General features: G+C 47.1%; 1 protein-coding gene, 1 long non-coding RNA gene and 1 pseudogene across 3 annotated transcripts in view; 2 read left to right on the top strand and 1 right to left on the bottom strand.

Moving 5' to 3' along the window:
* Window positions 1–19,830, bottom strand: part of Gnal (G protein subunit alpha L) — a 140,254-nt gene that overhangs the window by 95,303 nt on the left and 25,121 nt on the right. The window lies entirely within an intron of this gene.
* Window positions 1–19,830, top strand: part of LOC120098241 (uncharacterized) — a 54,720-nt gene that overhangs the window by 25,422 nt on the left and 9,468 nt on the right. Inside the window, exons 3-4 of one of the 2 annotated variants that reach the window (XR_010059724.1) lie at window positions 6,360–6,570; window positions 10,519–10,862. This is a non-coding gene — a long non-coding RNA (uncharacterized LOC120098241). Of the gene's footprint in view, window positions 1–6,359; window positions 6,571–10,518; window positions 10,863–19,830 lie in introns of those variants that run through there. The other variant, XR_005496369.2, reaches the window with a different exon arrangement.
* On the top strand, window positions 15,017–15,184 carry LOC120098414 (U2 spliceosomal RNA; annotated as a pseudogene).

Genomic DNA, 19,830 nt, shown 5'->3' with positions numbered 1-19,830 from the left:
CGCACTCCGATCAGGCAAGTAGGAAGGCGCACCAGAGCCAGCGAGACCCCGATAAGTGCGCTCCCGCGACGGCTTCTCCGCTGTCTGATACTGAAAGAGACGGCCAGGTCTCCCGGGGATCTACGATCGCACCGGCTTCTCCCTCCCTTGCCCACCGCACGCTCCCGGCTAACGGCGCCGGGAGGCAGGCGCGCCCAGGGAAACGCTCCTTAAAGGCAGGTCGTCTTAGGAACCTGCTGGGGAAACAGCGCACAGCGCACGGAACCCCCCTGGCGCCGGGTTCTGCTGGAGACAGCGGGGTGGCGCTGTGCCCGGGCTCAGCCAGCTCCTGGCTCAGCACCGCCCCACGGAGATGCTGAGGGGGAGTTGGTGCGCAACCAAAAGCAGGGTCCTGCCCCTCGTAGTGGCTAAGCACAGCACCAAGGGCCAGAGTTCGTACCAAAGAGTCCCAACAAGGCGACTGTGGGCCGACTCGTTGCTTTGCTGTCTGATGTGCGCGCCCCTTGCGGGTCCCGCTCTCCTGGAAGGAGATGGGAACTGGGGTAGGGGTTGGCTTGGGGGCTCAGAGGAGCGTTTCCCTAACCTGATGAGTCAGAGGAGGGACAAGGGGCGCTTGCTTACACGCTGACCCGCGTGGCTTTCTTGCACCCCGCGCCCCAGTGCGTATGGGTACGCGCTCCTCGCACAGCTCCGACGCCTCCAGGCTCCCAGGCGAGTGAGGACTCGGATCACGCATATTCTATCAGGGAGGAGGATCTCTAGGAGGCTCACCAGTCACATCGCGTTTGCTCTCTTCAGCTTCTAGACTATTCCAGCTCGCCCCCGCCACCACCTTTCCAGCCCATCTTTACCTCCAGCCCCCGTTTTTCTTTGCAATTCTGTCGAACACTGCTTTTCTAGAACACACTCTGGTTTTGAACATGACCTTAGAGCTGAGGAATGGGGAATGAACAGGAGACTGGCACCTCCTGGGCCCTTATTGTGCCAGAGAATTAGAGTCCTTAGTTTTGCTGAGCTCTGAGTTTTGTGTTCACAGTGCAAGTGCAGGGGATCAGCAGGACAAAAGAGGTGACCGGGCCAGGTATTTAACTCCAGCACTGAGATCTGAAGTCCTAGAGATCACAAGAAATCGATGGTTTTCAGTGTGGCGACATTTGTGTACTGAGCACCAAGTCGTACAAGCCTTTGTTCAGCCTTTTCCAGGACCCACACTCTCCCTTGCAATCAGCATGACCTGGCCTGTGTCCCAAAGAGCAGATACTGAGTTTCTTTATCCTGTAGTCAGACTGTGCCCTCTTGACCCCTCTCTTTGTCCCATCTCTTCTGCCTGCCTCTAGCTTTCTCCACTTGCTCCAGTCTCCCACCCACCCCCCCTTCTCCTGATGGGGCCTATTTTCCTAAAGCATGCAAACACACTCCCACACTGCCGTGGGAGCCCTTCAGTCTCCCCTCTCATGGGTTCCACCAATGGAGAAGTCCTTCCAGGGCTCCAATCCTGCTTACCTCTCCTGCCTCCTGAAACTTCAGCCCTAGTAGCCTGACATGTCCCGAACAGAGAATACCAGACTTACCAGTAGATTTGGGGATGTCTGGTCTCTGTCCTCTCAGGAAAGTCAGTCCAGTCAGATCCTCTCCTTGAATCTTGGCCTTTAATTGCTACACACCACCACCTGAGTTTTGCTTGTCTCTGCCTAGTGGATCTCAGCTCGTCCTTTCTCCCCAGACATAAAGATTGGCCACCGTGACTATCCACACCTCCCACTGTTCCTTCTCCCTCCTTTCTCTGGATTTTCTAAACCATGCGGAATGGGAGTGATCCTGTTTTGTTCTTCCTTGTAAACACAAAAAGTTCATGTGTCCTGTTGGGTGTTTCCTAAATATGCCCCCTGTCCTCTACCGCCACATCATCTTTGATCACTAATTCTAAGCACAATTTCAGCAGTAGAGGCCCGTTTCCATTGTCCCCAGCCTGAGTGGTGTTGCCCTCAAATTGCTCGTCTGACTAGACCACTGCAAACTCCTTCCCTGGTTCTTCTAGGCCTCTACTTTCATCACCACTTCTCCCCCTCCCTCTCCCTCCTTCCTAACAAGGTAGGTTCAGGTGCACAGTTGTTCTTCTCCGGGAGTATCTTTTTTTTTTCTTTCTTTCTTTTTTTTTGGAGCTGGGGACCGAACCCAGGGCCTTGCACTTGCTAGGCAAGCGCTCTACCGCTGAGCTAAATCCCCAACCCCCTCCGGGAGTATCTTATGGCTCCTTCTCTGGGCCAACTCCTAGTTATTTTCTTTGGCCTCAATGTCTCCCTTGTAGCCACATTGTAGGAGTAAGGGTTCTCCAGGAACAGAATGGACACATGACTAGATACTAACAGGGCTTTATTAGATTGGCTTTCATGACCTGGTTTGGACAGCTTGTAATGGACACATGATTATAGACTAACAGGGTTTTATTAGGTTGTCTTTTGTGACCTGGTTTGGGTAGTTTGGCAATGGCAGTCTGACCCTAAGAGGTTGAGAATCTGTTAGTTGCTCAGTCCATGAGACTGGCTATTTCATCAGTACTAGTCACGTGCTGGCAATCTGAAGAACTCTTGGAGAGCTGCTGGGTTTCAGTTTACTTTAGAAAACATGTGTTCTAATATCAGCAAAGGAAAGCTTCAAGAATAGGATAAATGAAGTTGTCAGTGAGAGCGAAGGCAAGCAGGCAGAGAGAAAAGCTTCTTTCTTACCTGTTCTTTTATCCGAGGTGCCACCTGAAGGTACTGCCCACATTTAGGGTGGGACTTCCTGCTTCAAGTAATCTGATTAAGAAAGCCCCTCGCAGGAGTGCCCAGTGGCTTGCCATTTAGTAGATTCCAGATTCAGTCAAGTCGATGACCAGAATTAGCCATTACACATCCCTAGAATCTCCTCTTTGTATCTCGCAGAGTCTGAGATCTTCCTCTCCTCTATCACATCTGAGGCATCACAACTTCATTAGACCGTGGGTGCCTTGAGGGCCAGGCTGGGCACCTCCTGCACCTGTCCCCACAGCAGCGTCTGAGCCAGAGATTCACTGTGGATTCTTTATGGAATGCAGGAAGAATTCACAAATGCCAGAGACAATCTTGGCTGAGGCATGGGCTGTTGTGGTAGGAATTTCATAACCACATTCTAGACTTATAAAGTATTTCTCCAGTGTAGCATTATAATGAAAATAAAAACACTTTCCCCCTAAAACCAGAAGCAACAGCTTCTTGACATAGGTAGATATAAACACACACAGCCACATTCCATTTTGAGCTACGTTCAGAGCACTGGTTTTATAGAAAACTTTAGCACAGCCGTGACATTTGTTGAGTGTTCTAACCCAGAAGACACCATAGCTATTAGGACAGGAAGGAAGTCAGGATGAACTATAGCAGCAAAGCCTTGTGTGGGTAGCTTTGTAAGGGTTTGCCGTCTTTAAATGCCAAGACATCTATATTGTTAAAAAGAAGTGGAAACAAAACAGATGCCACAAAAAAGTTATAAAGAGGGTTTAGATTAGAAAATCCCAAACACATATTTAAGGTAGTATGATACTCGGAGACTCTAAAAAGTATAGCAAAAGGTTGTACTTTGATCAGATATATAAATCAGGGTTCTAGTCAAACTGTCACACAAGTGCCCTTCCATTGAGTTCCACCCTTGGCCCCCAAACTTCAAAAGTTTTAAACCCGATAATCTGCCTTTTGCTCTTATACCCACATCCATGTTTCCAAAATTTGAACCAGAATCTAAACTACTCACAGTGTATTGTAACATTGTGGTTTCTGTTTTTGAGAGTGTCTTGAGTTGCTATTTTTACAAGTAACAAAGGAGAAACATTTAAAGAGAACTCAAGGCATGACTCCGGTGGGGTGCTTTTAACATGCAAATGTCTGTGGTTTTTGGCTTGCTCTCTTCCTTACTCTCTGCACCCCCACACCCCCTTCGGTAAAACTTGAAAATAGGAAGCAAAAACCCACCACTGCTGTAAATCATGCAATTAAGGTTGATTTCTTATAAATATGAACTTTGGATCACTGTACAGACTGTTAAATTTGATTCCACATTACCTATTGCAAAATAAACTGTGAGACAGAAATAAATTAGGGTTATAAAATTTAAGGATTAAATACACTGGTGCAGTGAAAAACAGACCACACTGCACCCAGAAAGTTAGTAGACATCAATATTATGATAACACACACATCGGAAAAGCGGCTTCTGACTGTTGAGGGATGGCTGGTACTGGCCTAAGTCCTGTCTCTAGGAAAAAGTTTTTAGTACACAACATAGGAATTATTGACACCGTCATTTTAAGAGCTCAGAGTGGTGACTTAGAAGGGGGACCGTCTGGCTCAAAATCTGCCCAATGCACCAGGACACTGTGCTAACGTGTACATCCCATAGTCTAAATCGTGATGGCGCCTGCTTTGTTAAGTGATTTCAGTGAAAAATGTAAAGCCATCTCAGCCTGTTATTAGGTTCAAGGCTTCCCTTCTCCTCCCTCCCTCTCTCCCTCTCTCCCTCCCTCTCTCTTCTACCCTTCCCACTTCCTCTTCCTCCTCCTCCTTGTCTTTGGAACCAAGCCCAGAGACTTGTGCTCACAAGTGCCTTTCCATTGAGTTACACCCTTGGTCCCCAAACTTCAAAAGTTTTAAGCCCAATAATCTGCCTTTTGCCTCTTATACCCACATCCATGTTTCCAAAATTTGAACCAGTCCAAACTATTCACTGGCTCATCTGAAGCCAGGGAACAGAGCTGTAGGGTTACCCAGAAAACCAATTTGTGGCTAGAACAACGAAAGCATCTGTTGCTAGGCAACCTGAACAAGGCAGCACCAAGGGGCTCCACAGGCAAGGCACTTAGTACCTGCAGGGTCTATGGGCAGCTCTATGAGCCTTACCAGCAGAGGGCGCCAGCATACGCGGTCAGGGAAAAGAGAAAAGGGGAAGGCTCTGGGATGTGAAAGAAAAGGCCTGGGGTTGTGGATTTAGCTCAGTTGTAGAGCGCTTGCCTAGCAAGCACAAGGCCCTGGGTTCGGTCCCCAGCTCTAAAAAATAGAAAAAAGAAAAAAAAAGTGGGGTTTGAATGGAAATGGCCACCACAGGCCCATAGCCAGTGGCACTCTTAGGAAATGTGGCCTTGTTGGAGGTGTGTCACTGGGGGTGAGTTCGAGATTTCAGAATTTAAAGCCAAACCTAGTGTCTCTCTCTTCCTGCTACCTGCCCACATTCAGGTGTAGAACTTTCGGCTCCTTCTCCAGCACCATGACTGCCTGTGTGCTGCCATGTTTCCATTATAAGAGTTGCCTTGGTTATGTGTTAGGTGTTTATTGCTTCACAGCAATAAAATCCTAATTAAGACAAGGTCCAAAGACGAAGGTAACCAACTGGGGTTCCCCAGGATAAAGACAGGTGGAGTGTTTCAAAAGTCTGATGTCAGTCTCTTGCATTTTTTGTTTTACAAATTTAAAATAAAGACTTAAAAGTTTCTGTTTGCTTTAGCCCCTCTGACTGAAGATCGGGAACCCTGAAGAGAGTCACAGCTTCTCTCTGGTGAACTGGGAACCAAGTCCAGGAAAGGAAGAAAGTTTTGCACCTTCTTTTCAGGCAGTTCCCTGGAAAAAAATTAATTAGCAAGTAGATGACATCCAGGATGGCTGTTTCAATTAGAGACGGTCCCAGATTCAGGAAATGAGGTCAAATCTGAAAAAAACGAGCCAGCCGATATTAGGCGCTAAATTTGAATGAAAAAGAAAATCGGCTTGTTCTTCTGCTGTGTTGGTGCTTTTGATGATATTAAAGACTAAAGCTGCAGTAAGGCCTTTGGTGTGGGCTCATCAAATGTCCTAGGAACAGGACAACTGTGGAAGCTGAGGACTCGCTAATTTCAGAGCGAGAACAGTGGTTGAGAAGCTGCAGGCAGCTGGCAGCCCACAAACTCGGCCATGTGGCCAGCATAGGCTGTCCCATGCAGGGCTCTCTGCCGGCCACTTGGAGTCTTGGTGGAAACATGAAAATAGGCTGTCATTCACTTTCAGCAGCCAATATCACTGTATGACCTAATTATAATACACATAGCAAGTATTATGGTACATTTAAACTTTTTTTTAAAACAGAAAAGCAGAGAAATAGCTTCACGTTTCCTTTTCTGTACATACTCTGAGATCAAATATTTTAAAACTTATTGAAATGATGTGTCTCCTTTTTTTTTTTCTTACTCCTACAACAGAAGTAGCTGTGAAAGGCGCCATCCACAAAGGATCAGGAACTGACAGCTTTAAACCCCAAAATAGCATCACATCAGTAGGGGAAGGATGCTAAATGTCACTGACTTCTCTTTGTGTCCTAAGCCCAGGATTGCGGTGTCCCCGAGGCACAGACAGATTCTATCAACTGTGCGTGACATGGGGTAGGAGACACCGAAGACATCAGAAAAAACAAACCCAAAACAATACCAATATCCTGCATGCTGTCGAAGGGAAGCAGAATGGAGCCATCAATGTTCCCAGTCCAGAAGTCCCGGGAAAGCCATCAAACTGGACCTGGCCCTGTCATGTTTGAGTGAGTGTATTCTAAAGTCTCTGTGTTAGTAAGACCTTGGTTTCCAGGCCGGAGGACTAGTGCCAAGTGGCAGAACTTTCAAGAAGTGGAGACTAGTGGGGGAGGGAGTTTGTCTTCTGGTCATTGAAGGTATGCTCCCAAAGGGACATTGACACTCTAGCCAAGATGTGTGCGTGCGGGCGGGCGTGCGGGCGTGCATGCATGTGTGTGTGTGTGTGTGTGTGTGTGTGTGTGTGTGTGTGTGTGCGTGTGTGTGATGGCTCAGGCCTTCTATCTTCCCTTGACTATGAGTGTGTGTGTGTGTGTGTGTGTGTGTGTACACATCTGTCTGTCTGTCTGTCTGTCTGTCTGTCTGTCTGTCTGTCCCCTTCTCTCTTTCTCTGAGGGGGCGGCAGTCTGCCGAGTGGTGCCGAGTGGAAGGAGACACCGATGGCCTAAAACACTCACAGCTGTAAGAAAAGTAAAGCTGAGACCCGCACAGTCTGTTTCTGTAACCGATTCTGACAAACACCAACTCTGAGGCAGAGGCGGTTGGCAGAGGCACATCTAGGGACTAGAGTATTTTAAGAAAAGCTGCATGTATCGCGGTGACATTTGAAACACATTTTACAAGCCACACATAAAACAAAAGGGCTCGGCGACGGAGCAGAAGGCCGCATCAGAACGATGTCAACCAGCACTCTGGCGGTTTCATTCTGCTCTTTAACCTTAAGGAGTCAAGCGAACTTTCGGGCTCCAGCAGATGTCCAATACGAGTTGTTTAATAAAAATATCGAAACACTAATGTGAAGTTTAAAAAAAAAAAGCAGTCTTCCAAGATTGAAAGGTAATCTTTCTTCACTGATTAACAATGGTCAAATGAAGTAAAATTAAAAAAAAATTGTAAACCAATATAAGCTACATCAACAAAGACTATATTTTAAGGATTATCTTATGGTTACAAAAAAAAATTGCTTCGTTATTTAGAGATGGTTCTAGTTTGAGTATTTCTATTTCCAAAACTATTTTCTTGTAAAGTGAATCCAATTCTACAAAGTCCCTTCATTGAATGGAAGAGGAGGGTGTATCTTGCATTTTAAATGCTGGATGCTGTTTTTGTGTCTTGTGTTGGTGACAGCTCGTATGAGTCTCAGAACTGTGAGAGATGTCACAGCACAGATCCCAGCAGTAACGTACTGACTCTGTTCTGGACTTCAGGGCTGTTTACCTGCACACATCTGTTCTTGTCTGTTAGCGAATCACATGACAGTAGACGGCGAGGAAAGCTGGCTAACAGCATCCCCATTCATACGAGCACAATAGAGCTCATATGATGGAACTTGTGTCTTTTTCCCATGTGTCATGTATCAGGACAAGCCAGGCATGGTGACTCATGTCTGCAAGTCTCAGCACTTAGGAGGCTGAGGCAGGAGGATGACATGGATTTCAGGTTAGTGTGGGCTGGACAACACAATTCCTAGGCGAGCCTGAGCTTCAGAGTGAGATTTTCTTTTGTCTCAAAAACTTGAATGAACGAATGAATGAATAAATGAATGAACGAATGAATGAATAAAGAATGTAGGGGGTGGTTCTTATGCTAAGGTCCTGTTCCCCAATTGGTTCTTGATCTATAAACAAAGATGCCAAGGACTGACTACTGGATGGAAGGAAAGAGGGGGGACTTCTGGGTCCCTGCAGGCAGGCTGAGGGAAACAGGAAGGGAAAGGGAGATTCTGCCATGCTTCTGAAGGAGAAATGATGGTGACCCATGTAAGATCTCAGGCAGAGTGGCCATAGGCTTCTTGCTCCCCCAGGTGGGAGATTAGAAATGAAATTAAATGGAGGGCAGTTTTGGGTTGCTGAACAAGGAGAAGGTGACTGAGCCACTAAAGTTGAGGGCAGATTTAGGGTGCAGATCTGGGAGTGAAAAGAAAGGGGTGAGATAGGTGAGATAGCCAAGGGAGGTTTAGAAGAGCCCAGCAATTGAACCAATAAGGTAGGTTGAAAAATAAGCTAATATGAGTGTGTGTGGTGTATGTGTGTGTCTGTGTATGTGTATGTGTGTGTGTTGTGTGTGTGTGTGTTGTGTGTGTGGTGTGTGTCTGTGTGTGGTGTGTGTGTGTGTGGTGTGTGGTGTGTGTGTCTGTGTGGTGTGTGTGTGTCTGTGTGTGGTGTGTGTGTGTGGTGTGTGTGTGTGTGTGGTGTGTGGTGTGTGTGTCTGTGTGGTGTGTGTGTGTCTGTGTGGTGTGTGTGTGTGGGTATGTGTGTGTGTGTGTGGTGTGTGTGTGGTGTGTGTGTGGTGTGTGTGTGGTGTGTGTGTGGTGTGTGTGTGGTGTGTGTGTGTCTGTGTGGTGTGTGTGGGTGTCTGTGTGGTGTGTGTGTGTGGGTATGTGTGTGTGGTGTGTGTGTGGTGTGTGTGTAGTGTGTGTGGTGTGTGTTTGTGTGTGTGTATGTGTGTGTGTGTGGTGTGTGTGTGTGGGGTGTGTGGTGTGTGTGTGTGTGGTGAGTGTGGTGGTGAGTGTGTGTGGTGTGAGTGTGTGTGGTGTGTGTGTGTGTCTGTGTGGTGTGTTTGTGTGTGTGTGTGTTTAGCACAGTCTACCCAGAGCATAAAGTGGGGCAGTAAAGACTACAAGCTACAAAACTAGAAGAGCAGATTTTATACTCATGAACAGCTAAGCTATAAGGAAGTACTATGGTAAGTTATAAGTAAGATGAGCTATAGGTGAAGTACTTCTAACTTGCAAAGCTAAACCTAACATCGTATGAAATCTTAAGGTTTCCCGGAGGCTGATGTGATCACCCAGTGGAAAATTCCCCGACCTGACCTCAAGTGACAGGTTGAACTTGAAGCACAGGTGCACTAAAAATACAGCACAAAGTTACCTTCAGGCTGTGTATGTAAGGTGTGCATGTAACAGGTTAACTTAGTATTAAGACTGGAGTCTTACCTGAAAGGTATCTCATGACGTGCATGTGTGTGTCCTAGTCTGCCTTAGTTGTTAACCTGACGCAGTCCATATCATGTGAGAAAAGTCTCAGCTGAGTAATTGTCTTTATTAGGCTGGTCTGTGAAGGGTTGTTTGGACTGCCTTACCTAATGTAGGAGGGCCCAGCCCACTGTGGGCGGCACCATTCTCTGGGCAGGTAGTCTTAGGCTGTAAAAGAAAGCTAGCCAGTCATGGGTCTGTGAGTGAGTCAGCAAGCCATGTTCCTCTTTAGATATTGCTCCAAGTTCTTGCTTGAATTCCTGCCCTGACTTCCCTCACTGATGGATTGTGACCTGGAAGTGTAAGTCATATAAATCCCTTTGTTCCCAAGCTGCTTTTGGTCAGAGTGTTTTTATCAGGGCAACAGAAAGGAAGCCAGAATAGTACATACATATTCCAAAATCTAAAACCTTCCAAATCTAGAAGGTGTTTTGAACAGGCAACATGCAACAGGCACTCAGAGAGCCAAGTGTGACAGTTTGTATGCACTGATGGATGAATAGTGCCAAACAGCCTCTATGTGGGAGGATCTGGAGAACTGGGAAACCTTCATGGGGAAAGAGAGACCATGGCACAGCTTGAACAAGCTTGGCAGGCAAGGAAGAAGTAGGCGTGCAAATGTGAGAGCAAAGGTAAGGACATGGGGTTGCCGGAAACAAGATGGACAGAAGTGAAGTCCAAGTCAAGGTTGGCTGAACCAGGGGAGCCTTAAGGAAATATACATTGCCAGCATGGTAACTTTTCCTAAGCTGTAATCTCTCCAGTGGAGTGTCTATTGGTAAGAACATTCAAAATCCTTTTCCATGCTGTGACTGCAAATGGCTGAGGGCAACGGGACCAAGCCCATTCTCTGTGACGAGAATGGTGGTTTGAATGAATCCGTTTTTCACAGTGTGTACTAGATGGTAATTTCTCAATAAACCTAGTATATATTATCACTTAGTATCAATTGGACAGACACCTATCTATTTTACTCTTCCAGAGAAGGCAACATGCTGATATCCTTAAAGAGGCCTTTTTACAGACTAGGGCAGACTCATTCAAAGTGAGTTATCACACATTCGACAGAGATTTCCTGAGGACCTTCACAGAGCTGAGGACATAAAGGCAGCGAGACAAGCATCTATGACAGATGCCCAGTAAGAGGATGTGACCCATACAGAATGGAGGAAGAGTCGGCCTTAGGACAGAAAGGAACTGACATGAACTAGAACGTAGATGGATCTTGAAGAGATCACGTGAAGAGGACCAACCTGTCACAGGACAAATGCTGCGTCATTTCGTGCATCCACACATACAGTCAGCAAATAAAGACAGAAAATGGAATTGTGGTGGCCGGGTGCTGGGAGGAGGGGATGAGGACGTAAGGTTTAATGAGGGCAGGGTTTCAGTTGTGGGGATGGTTTACAATGACGTAAATATGCTTAGCGCCACTGAGTGGGACAGAGGCAAGTGGTTAAAATGGCACATGATATAACTAATTTATTAAAATGAAATAAAGAGCAGAACAAGCACAATCTTCAGCTTGGTATCAGTAGAAGAGAGACATTCTTCTGGAGCGAGAACAAAGGTTTATAGTTTCAGAGAGGGTTTCTCCCAACTTAATCCTGACCCTCCAAAAAGAATGGGCTCTTCTCCACAGCAAAGACTGACCTGAAATTCATGGTCCTCCTGCCTCAGCCTTTTGAGCTCCACCCCACAGTTACCTGGCAACAGCCAGGTGTGCATGATTCACTATAAAAGGGACTGCTTGTCCCCTTTGCTCTCTGCTCTCTTCTCTCTCTCTCTCTCTCTCTCTTTCTCTCTCCATCTTGCTCTCATTCGGTCCTCTCACCCCCCTTCCTCCTCTTGCCCCATTCCCCTTTCCCCCTCTCTCCACATGCTCATATCAGGTCTCCTCCTCCCCCCCCCCTCCTCCTCCCCCTCCTCCTCCTTCTGCTTCTCCTCCTTCTCCTTTTCTTCTCCTCCTCCTTCTGCTTCTCCTCCTCCTCCTTCTGCTTCTCCTTCTCCTCCTCCTCCCCTTCTTCTCCCCCCTCCCTCTCTCTCCCTCTCAACTTCCCTCCCCATGCCCTGAATAAACTCTATTCTATACTATATGTGGCTGGCCCCTCAGGGGGAAGGGATGCCTCAACATGAGCTGTGGAAGCACCCCTTCCCCCATATCTTACCATACCCCCACCAAACATATTCCTTCTCTCTTTATCTTTTTATAAAACACAGCAATCATTCTGGCTTCTGAACAGCTTTCTTCTCCTTAGGCACTTTCACTCCAGTGTTCGGTCCTCACTAGACGGTTTCAATGTACAGAATGAGGGGCAGCTATAGGCCGCCAGGGTCCTTTAAAGCGCACCCTCTCAACATCCATCTCTCATGAAGCGCATTTGTAAAATTAGATTTTATTTCTACAGAGCTGAGGATCAAACCTTGCTCTTTCCATGCTAGGGAAGCGTTTCCTCACTGAGATGCACCCATAGCCCCACAAAAGCATGTAAAAAATAGGTTCTATATCCTTGGAGCACTGCTGGGCCTTGTGATTTGTGAGTGTTGATAAATGTTATCTCTGACTTCAGATACCACAATAGTATTGTCAAGTAGAATAGACTGGCACCAGATTCTGTGATTCCTATCTAGGGGGAATGCGTAGGAATATGTGTGCTCAGTTCTAAAGACTTAGAAAACAAAAGCTTTGCTTTCCTAGAGAAACGTCCACTAAGCTGTGTGAGCTGCTGTTCACCTTAGGTTTAAAAAGAAGGGAAAAGACTTCCCACACCATATTTGAGCCTAACAAGACGCATTACTGTCCACAGTTCTGTCTGAAGGTAACAGGAGGGACTGGGCAGTGGGGAGAGCCTGGAGGACCTGGAACCTGGCTCCTTATACACTGCAAGAAGCCACAGCATTTTCTTTCCCACTGTTGCAGAACGAGGCTGAACAAGCCTGCCTCCCCTCCCACTCATTAGAGAGATTAATCTGCATATAATGACGGTTGAATTAATTATCTCTCTGCCCAGTTGCCTTAGCAACTGGTTTCTTTTAGAAGTTTGGTTCAGTTGCAGAGTTGAGAGCCGCCATATTCCACACGATTGAGTATCAGGTTAAATATGAAATTAAACAGAACATAAACTCATTTTATCCCAGGCTCCAACTACACCCCTTTCTCTGGAAACTCAGTATTCTCAAACTCGCAGGGCAACTGGTGACAAATCAGTGGGGGAGAGCCTAAGAGCCATCTGTGCGTCCTGGAGTTCTCACATTGATGCTTTGCATCTCGTGTTTTGCATTTGTTTCCAAGACTTTAAACTCCAGTTAGGGCTCTGGGTATGTGGCTCAGAGACAGGAGGCTTTTCTTGTATGAGGCGGGGTGGGGAGGGGGGTTCAGTTCCCCAACTCTAGAATAAATAGAGAGAAGGAAGATAAAAGAAGAAATCACAAAGATTTCCACAATGACATCCAAGAGGGATTCTCTCATTCCAGAAAAAATCCTAAGCAAAGATAGGTAAGCCACCGGGTGAGCAAATGCAGGGGTGTTGTCGACCCTGTGGTTGACAGGAAGTGGCAGCATATAGATGTGGAATTGGAGGAGCAAAAACAAAGACAAAAACAAAGCACAGGGCTCATAGGAACAGTAGGAGGCCACGCTCATCAGTAGGTCGGCTCAGGCCTCTGTAAGTCTCTGTGTCTTGTGTGTGTATTGATCACTCTGTCTGCTGAGAAGAGCCAGGAAGTTACAATTTCCCCGTAACTGCAGACATACTCACGTTTGAGAGAGAAACCTCTTTGGAGTGACAGCACAGATTTGCGGTCCCAGGAGAGTGGCCATCCTTTTGAACAGGGTCTCATGGGGTAGGCAGGGACAACTGGGCACCTCAGGAAGCCAGCTGTGCACACATTGCAACACTGACTTGGCAGTATAGGCTGCAAATGGCCGGCTACACCGTTGGGAGATTTGAACTCCAGGCTAAGAGGCAGGCAGAGGCTCTGCCCTGAGCTGCAGCAGGTTCTGGAGGTGTCACCTCCACCTCTTCTGCATCTCCAGAGAGCTGCCCCTGTGTGCTAAAAGGCTCCCCCTGGCTCCCTGTGTTGGCTCTGGGACTGCAGAAGGCTCAGTGGTGGAGACGAAGCTCAGGGCACTTTCTCAAAGCCATTTCTGATCAATGTGGCACAGAGGGGCTCCGTGTTGTCACTGGGTCTGACACATCCCTGCCACCCAGTGGTTTTCTGAGCCCTCCCCCTCACTTTTATAAATAACCCTTTGCTAAACTGGTTTAGATAGTTTGTTATTTTCCCCCCAGGGTCCCCACCGAACAGTGCCTTTCTCTGTGCTGATGGCACTAGGCGAGGCTTCTGACAAAGACTTGGTTCTCAGTCCCCAGTCCTAATCTGTCAGTCTGCGCCTTTGTTTAGTTGAGAACCTGTACAACTGTACAGATAGTCCTGGCTCTGTGGTCTCGAGAGGAAGATGAACCAGTGGGCTCGAAATATGCAAAGCATAATCCAGAGAGCCCAAGGCCCAGCATCATGCTGAAGAGAACACAGTTCAAAAGGCAGGAGGAACATTATGGCCAAGTTGCAAGACCTTGTTGTTGATAAGTCAGAGCGAAGGAGGTGAAAAATGCCTGGAGATTATTAGAAACGGACCACAAATAGATACATCCAGTTTAAAGCGTGCATATGTCATGGACCCCAAATAGATACATCCAGTTTAAAGCATGCATATGTCACGACTGTTTGGAAGAAAGCTATTTTTTTCTCACCTGTAGAGATTTTAAAAATCACACACAATGAGTCTGAACGGGAGCCCCCAGACGACTGGTCAGCAACAAACACGCGCATTTTAAACGTGAAATAATAATGTCAAGCTTACGGGGATGCTGCAAGGCACCCAGCGTCTGCATGCCCAGACTGTCAGCATTTTGAGGCACTCTGTTTTCATAATCGCTCATCTCCCCCTAAAAGGATGCCGAGACATCGTGGCTCTCTCAATGTCTACCTGCTAAGGACAAGTGACTCTTACGTGGTAACAGGACTCTGGTAACTCATCTATCCTGAAGCTAGCCGGGATGCTCTGAATGTGCCCCCGACCAAGGCTCATGCCACTTGGTGTGGGTGTGTGAGAGGTGGCAGAGCCTTTAAGAGGTGGAGGAGTTGGGTGGAGGGTCGCTGGTGGCATGGAGGGCATTCTGAAGCAGCTCTCGTGGGACTCCAGTCAGTTTTCACGAAACTGAAGAATCAGAGAAGGGCTTCCCTATTCTTCCTGGTCCTCCATAGCTTTCTTTCTCCTGCTGTGATCTTTCCCTTCCCCACATTCTTCCACCACGATGCCCTCTCCACAACGCCCTCACTTCCAGGTGGCATCGTGCTACTGGGACTTTCGGCCTCCGAAACCGTGGCCTAAATAAAACTTAAAAGTTACCTAGCTTCAAGGATTCAGTTCCAGGGATGAAAACTAGGCGAATCCATGTCTTAGAAGAGTCACTGCCATCGCTTCTCGGCCTTTTGGCTAAGATCAAGTGTAGAAGAGTCACTGCCATCCTTCTAAGAGTCAACCCTGGTTTCAAGAATGTTTCGGGTTTTTTTAGGTTCCTTTTTTAATAGCTGGGAACTCCACACTTTGTAGTTGTCATAGAAAAATCATTGTGGAGGGTATTTTTCATGTTTGATAGGTGGCTACCATCACGTACCAGTAGCTTCTGGTTGCACAGCAGGAAGGGAACCCTTGAGTCCAGCATGATCCATGAAATGAAGGCTCTCATCCTGGCTGCCTATCCTTCTCCAGACTCTAGCGTTCGAGCATTGATTGTATTGCTTTCCCTTAATGAAACCAACAAATAACTCGCATGAAAACAATCTGTCCTTTAGCCAGTGGCCTTTTCTATTCGACCAGCTCAGTGTTGGCACTGCTTTTTTAATATCTTATAAAATACTGCATCCTGGCCAGCTTTTCCTCCTGCCTTTCTTGGTTCACAAGACTTAAAGCACCTTCTGCTGTTCTCACATACCCTGGAATCTTGGTTGTCTTGGTCACTGTGAAGAGACACCATGACCAGGTTAGCTCTTATAAAAGAAAGCATTTGATTAGGGCTTGCTTACAGTTTCAGAGGTTTGGTTCATTATCATGGTGGGGAGCATGCAGGCAGACATAGTGCTGGAGAAGGAGTTAGGAATTCTACATCTGAAGGTGCAGACAGCAGAAAGAGATACTGTTAGCATTCTGTCTATGCTCCACCCCCACAGTTACCTGGCAACAGCTGGGTATGCTTGACACTATGAAAGGGGCTGCTTGCCCCTTCCTCACTCTCTTCCTCCCTCTTGCTCTTGCTCTCTTGCTCTCACCCTCTTCCCATTTTGTCCATTCTGTCCATGTGCTCATGGCTGGCCTCTACTCTACGCTTCTATTTCTCTACTTCTCCCTCCCTTTCTTTGCCCTACTACCCTTTTAACTCCCCTCCCCATGCCTTGAATAAACTCTGTCCTATACTATATACCATGTGGCTGGTTTCACAGCAGGAAGGAATGCCTTAGCATGAACCTGCGGAGGCACTCCCTTTCCTCAGACCTCCATAGAACATACCCCCCTCTCTTTATCTTCTTATAAATACAACAGATACTGGGCCTGGCTTGAGCTTTTGAAACCTTGACGCCTACTCCAAGCCATATAACAACAACACCTACTCCAAAAAGGCCACGTCTCCAAATCCTTTTTAAGTAGTACCTCTCCCTGATGGCTAAGCATTCAAATATATGAGCCTACGGGAGCCATTCCTATTCCAATCACCTCACTGGCTGTGTCGTGCTTACTCGCTACTTCCTCCCTTAGTGCAATGGTTCTTTTTGAATGCCTGGTCTTTCTCCCAGAATGAGTTCCTCTTCCCTGTTCGTATCTCAGGAGTCAGTCAGACCACTGATGATTGCTAGTGAACGAGAGGACTCCAGCAACACCCATTCAGTCAGGTCCGTTCCCCTTGAAACCCAACCCCCACCTATTGAACATGTAACAGGATCATAACCTTGCCGAGTCTCTGCACACAGGATGCAAGCCGTTCCAACTGCTCCCAGAGTTCATTGCTCTCTGAGAGGAGCTCGCTTTGGCCAGGCCTCCCAGCTCTAGCTCTGGGCCTCAGACCCAGAGTGATTGGATTGACTTAACTCATACTCTGTGATTTGACCAATTCATGCAGGGATGAAAAAGATGGTTTCTTTTTCCTAAATCACGAGTACCAGGAGACCACAGAGCCTCTAGAAAGATGTCTGTCCCTTGAGCAAATACTTGAGAATACTGAGGTGATCTTCCTCCCCATCCTTGGGGGGGGGGGACTGAGAGCCTCTTCCAGGACAGATGTGTTTGTAGGGTGGACCAGAATGTTTAGGAACATGTATAACCATGTGGATACACATCTTGTGCTTCTCCCTTCCCCTCCCTCCCCCTCCTCTCCTCTCTTGTCTTTTCCTCCCTCCTTCTCTCCTTCCCTTCTTCCTTTTTAGAAAGATATGTACAAAAGAAAGAGGTCAGGGAGGACAGGGAGCCCCCAGTGAGCTACCTGCCACTTGCCTAGCTCCAGCCTTTGTCCATCTGGGTGCAGCCACCTGGCTTGGCATTCCTCACTTTCCTCAGAGGAAGCACTTCAGATGTGAAGAAATTCCTTTTGTGACAGAGCTGGAGAGCTAGTTTACACCTGTTATGGTTTGATTACAAAATGTCCCACAGACTTCTGGGTTTGAAGACTCAGTCCCTAGCTAAAGGCACTTTTTTTTTTCCTGTAGGTAACTGGAACTTTAGGATGTGGGGGCTAGCTGAAGGAAGTGGATTACAAGGGGGCAAGTCCTCAGAGGGTATCTTGCCCCTGCCCCTTCCTGTCTCCCTGTGTCTTTGCTGTGGTTTTCCTGAGGTGGTGGTCTCCGCTCCACTCAGCCCTTGTGTCACTGTGCTCTCTCCTCATCTAAGGCTTAGAAACACAGCCAGTCAACCACAGACTGAAGCCTGTTTATGTGCCAACATAAACCCATCGTCCCTTAAGTTGATTTTCTCAGGTATTTGCCACGGTGCTAAGCACCTCTCAGCTCCTCAGACAGAGCATGAACCTGCATGGGCAGCCACCTGACAAGGCTGGACCACACCAAGGCCTTGGTACAGTTGGTAGAATGTGAAGTCTTAGCTGGAGGAGCGCAGGAGGGTTGTTTCTCTGTGCAACACTGCCACCTGGTGGTTGCTTTGAGCCCAGATGCTGAGCATCTCTCTAGAACACACTACAGAGCGGAAGGCAGAGGGGGGGACCTCCAGGTCTCTTTTTCAGCAGTCTCTCACCTTCCCGACTCCACCTCTTGCTATTTCTGCTAAAAACTTAATTATTAATCAACTTGTTCTTTGAGAAATTTATGCTTATTATAAACTCTTGTCACACCCCCTATCCTTAATGTCCCTCTCCCACCCCCACCAGTCCCCTTCTTTCCACGGAATCCCCATCTCACAGTGCTTCGTTCTTGCTTTGTGACCCACTGGAATTAACCAGAGCCCCTTACTTGGGCATGGGTTTGAAGCTACCCACAGGAGCGTGAATAACTCACCAGTGGCTACTTCACTAAAGGCAAAGACTTCCTCTACCCCAGCAGCGGTCAACGACCATTCATGCCCTTAGGCATGACCCACAGACTGTTCCTCATCTAGGAACCATGTTTGTGGGTTCACTCTAGTGCAGGCTGTATGCAGGCAGACACAGCTGTCGTGAGTTTGTGAGCCACTCAGCCATGCCGTGTCTGTAAGATAGCATTTCATGGCCTTTCTTCCCACTCTCTCTGCTGCAATGTTCCCTGAGGAGGTGACACAGCTGTCACTTTTTAGGGTTAAGCACTCAAAAGTCACTTGCTCTTAACTCCTTGAGCAGCCATGAGTTTCTCTAGTAACTGTTACTTACTGCAAAGAGAAGTTTCTTTGACCAAGACTGAGGTATAACTATACATTTGACAACTTGTCACTTTAGAAAAGAAAAAAAGGTATAGGTTCAGCCCTCAGGCTTACAGCCTTGCAAGTCATGGGCCAGGCCCTCAGGATTGGTACTAAATCTTCTTCTCTGGAGCAGATCTCAGATCTGGGTTTTAAAGATGATTTGGTTCACAGCTGCAGAACATTTATAGGGAAAACTGTGTTTCCCTTGACGTGCACAGCCCCCTTCCTACCCAAACTTGAGATCTCTGAGAGATGCAGGTTTTTCTTCGTTTCATAGAGCAGGAAACTGGAGCTCCGATAAAGGCTGCTCCTTTAGGTCATGCCAGTAGAATGTGGAGAAGTCTGGATCCAAACCTCATTCCTCTGGTTCTTAACGCACTGTCCTTACCCACGTGCCTCTAATGACTGCAGCCTCTTATTCTGGGGAAATTGTTCCTGCCCAAACCGCATCCGTCACCCTGCCTTACCCCCACCCCACTTTTTAAAGCATATTGTATTTGTAATTAGAATTACATCCATTGTCTTTGGAATCCACCTTCTTTCTCGTGCTTGGGGCAGGGACCCTCCCATCAGCCTGTCCTCACTCAGACCAAGATGGGGGAGGGGAACTTAAATGGTGTTGCCTATGCACAACTCAAATCTGTGGAGTTTGTAGCTTTAGTCTCTTGTAACAAAAACTAACAGCACTCACTTAAGTGCTGACTCAGAATGCTATTCTGTAAGGTTCAGTCTAGGTCAGCAGTTTGTGTGTGTGTGAGAAGGAGCTTTTGTTTTTAACTCACTTTTGTATTATAATTAATTCTCCTAATTCCTCCTCCAATACCTGCCGCCTTTGTTTTAAATAAACGGTCCTTACACACACACACACACACACACACACACACACACACACACACCACAAACACATATACACACACACACTACACATGCATACATACACACACATGCACACACACCATTCATTCACATACACACACACCACACATCATACACACACCACACATCACACACACATACACATACATGCACACATGCATACATACACACACATTCATATATGCACACACAAACCACATGCACACACACTACACATTACACACACACATATACACACATGCATACATACACATTCACATATGCACACACACACCACATGCACACACACACCACATTACACACACACATATACACACATGCACACATGCATACACACACATGCACATATGCATACACATACACACACCACAAGTACACACACCACACATGCACATGCACACACACCACCCACACACCACATAATGCATACACACATAACACACACACACACACACACATACACACACACACAAACAC

The sequence above is a fragment of the Rattus norvegicus genome, chromosome 18, assembly GCF_036323735.1.
Source record: "Rattus norvegicus strain BN/NHsdMcwi chromosome 18, GRCr8, whole genome shotgun sequence".
NCBI classification, from domain to species: domain Eukaryota; kingdom Metazoa; phylum Chordata; class Mammalia; order Rodentia; family Muridae; genus Rattus; species Rattus norvegicus.
The sequence above is the reverse complement of the archived record's forward strand: the minus strand, read 5'-3'. Positions and strand labels throughout refer to the sequence as shown.